Genomic DNA, 3,281 nt, shown 5'->3' with positions numbered 1-3,281 from the left:
GAGGAAAAATTGTTTTCCATTGTGGCTACGGCATGTTACTTTGCCAATACCAATATAGGAGTGTTCCAACTTCTCAACATCCTTGCCAACATTTGTTATTATATATCTTTTTGATTATAGCCATCCTAGTCTGTGTGAAATGGTATCTCACAGTGGTTTTGATTTGCATTCCTCTAATGAGTAATGATGTTGAATATGTTTTCATGTGCTTATTGTTCATTTGTGTATCTTCTTCAGAAAAAATTTCTGTTTAACAACTTGCCCATTTTTAAATTGAGTTAACTGTTTTTTTTTTTTCATTGTTGATTTGTAGTATCCTTTTCAATCACAATTTTAATTGATGTTGGGAGGGGCAAATTTGGTAGTAACAGTAGAACTTGAAATAAGAAATCATGTATAAGGAAAAAATAACTGTACATATTCTGGCAAATAAATGTTCAAGGAATATTTATGGAGTATCTTCTATTTTCAAGACATTGATATAGGCAGTGAGCTGTGGCAATTTGCCGTACAGGCCTTACATTTTGGACAAATAAGAAAATAAATTAACAGTATCCATTCTGTTACTGATAAGCACCTAGAAACAAACAAACAAAAAAGATGTCCTGAGAGGGGGGCATCTGAGTGAGAAGGAAAAACCTTGCAGACAAGATGGCACAGGCCTGAGACCTTAAGATATCAGCTTTTTTAAAGAGCCAATGGAAACAATTTTAGGCAGTGGCAGCAGCAAAAAAAGGCACTATGGCAACAAAACTACTGGTGAATTTAGGAAGAAAAATATGAAGGCCATTGTGACTGGAATTTAGTGGGGAATAGAGAAAATAAAATAGGCAGCTGATGACCACATAGTACCTTGTGTACTATGGTTCTTCTAAATGGCATGAGGAACTAACAAGGGAGTTTAAACGGGGGCATGCAAGATCTAATTTCCCTTGGGGAAAGATCACCTTTTTGATAAATGGTTAGGAGAAGACAAAAGTAGGTGCATAGAGGTCATGTGGGAGGTTATACAATAGTCAAAGAAAAAGTTGTTGCCTTGAACTCTGGCGGTGATGGTAATGATGTAACAGTGTGGATACATTTGGAAGCTATTTTTGACATAGAGCTAATGTGGTTGCTGGCTGATGAGGGGATGGCCTGTGTGGGTGAAGAAAATTGGAGAACTCTAGTTGATTCCAATATATATGACCTATAACGTTTACCTTTTGAAATAATATCTTATATCTTTTACCTGGATGAATGACTACTGGTGTCATTTATTTAATCAGAGAAAAGGAGATAATTAATGTTGATAACTAGTAAGGAAGGTGATTTTCTTCTATGAAACAATCTTCCAGTCAAAAGCCCAGTAGGAATCTCAAGTGGAAGCCTACTGATACTTGGCCTGGGCAAACATATTCTAGGCTGGAATCTTTTTCCACAAATTTTGAGTTTATCATTCTTTTTTTCATCCATTTAACCATAACTCACCCAATAAAGTAAAGATGCTTTTACCTTAGAGTATGTGATATTCAGCAAGACCTGTGTAAATGTTTACATAAATAATACTTGAGTAAGGCAGCAGCCAGGTTGATATATGTAAACTCTATTTCTGTAATTACTAGATGTAAAAGCATCTTGGACTGGTTTTATATCCAAAGTGCTACTGGAGACATAGCATGGTGAAAGATTAAGGGCAAGGCTGTATTGATTTCCTAACCTTTAATTTTTTTGGTAATCTTAAGCTCTTGTTTTAAATGCCCACCTGTGACACCAGCTAATATAACAAATATCAGCAAACAAGTTCAGATTTTCCCAGGCATCAAAGAGTAGCTAACATCAGGAATAGCTGTATTTACTTTATTTTCATCTTTGTCTTTACTTGCTAGTGATTAGAAGACAAATTTTATCATGCCAAAGTGTCAGAAAAGTTCAACAATAATTGTTGCCATCACCAGAATAAGAGCTCTGGAACCTTGGTTCTTTTACCATCACACCAGCCACTGAACAATTTTTCTTGGATACATTCCTGGTGACAAATGCTTAAAACATCATTTAACGACAGGAAGTGTATTGTGCAACATTTGTACTGAGAATCTGCTAAAAGTGCCATAAACTGAAGTATGCATTTGCCGATGTGTGGAAAGTGTGCTTATTTCAAAAAGTATCCTTCTATTAAAATTAATTAGTCTCCTCAGGAATGTTAAGTTTCTTTTCTATCAAACCAATGAGAAGTAGAACAAACCTGCATAGTCTGAAAGGGAGAAAGTTAATCAAATACAAGATTTAGATCTAATCCTATAATAGCTGAATCATTAATAGATTATAGAGTATTCAGAATAAAAGGGGAAAAAGTGTATGAAAACTAGTTCAAAGTATTCTGTCATTGTGTTTTTATCTTACCTTAGGCATGTGGATTGATTACATGACTGAATTTACCTAAATTGCCAGTGTACAATTTGCCTATTTCCATGGTAATTCTTTATTCTTCCTCAGTTACTTTCATCCATTATGAATACTACAGACAATCCAGGCCTTATTTATGAGTTGAGTTAAGCTTAGCACATTTCAGTCCATATGTTCAGATATAGATATTCAAGTATTAAAAAAAAAGGGAAAATAGGATAGTTGGCTTTTCTGTCATAAATAACTTTATGTTCACTCTATTATATGATTTGTTGCTCAGAGGCATAGTGTACTGTACTGCCAGTACTGTACTTTTTTCTTGTAAGTCACAGAAGCCCTATACATACATACATACATACCGGTCTGTGTGGTTGGGACTTAGTAACTCAGATAACTAAGCCGCAGGAAAGGCAGCGGTGCCTAGATTCAGAGACTTGAATACCATCAGGATTCTATCTCTCGATCTTGTTTCTTTCTATATATTGGCTCCACTTGCTTCTGTTGTAGTTTTATCTATATTGATAGGGAAATAACACAATGCAGATGTATTGGTGGTGAGAGGAAATACATGTCTAATGGAAACTGAACTATTACAATCCTATTATTTAGCTATTAAAACTGAAATAGTGGGGGAGGGGGTGGAAGGTGGGCAAATTGGGTGAAGGGAGTTAAAATGCACAAATTTCCAGCTGTAAAATAAATCATGGGGATGTAATGCACAGCATGGTGACTATAGTTGACAATACTGTATTGTATACTTGAAAGTTGCTAAGAGAGTGAAATTTAAAAGCTCTCATCACAAGACAAAAAATTATGTAACTATGCATGATGATGGATGTTATTAGACATTGTGGTGATCATTTCACAATATATACAAATATCAAATCATTATGCTG

Source organism: Mesoplodon densirostris, chromosome 1 (genome assembly GCF_025265405.1).
Source record: "Mesoplodon densirostris isolate mMesDen1 chromosome 1, mMesDen1 primary haplotype, whole genome shotgun sequence".
NCBI classification, from domain to species: domain Eukaryota; kingdom Metazoa; phylum Chordata; class Mammalia; order Artiodactyla; family Ziphiidae; genus Mesoplodon; species Mesoplodon densirostris.
Note: the sequence above shows the minus strand (reverse complement) of the source record.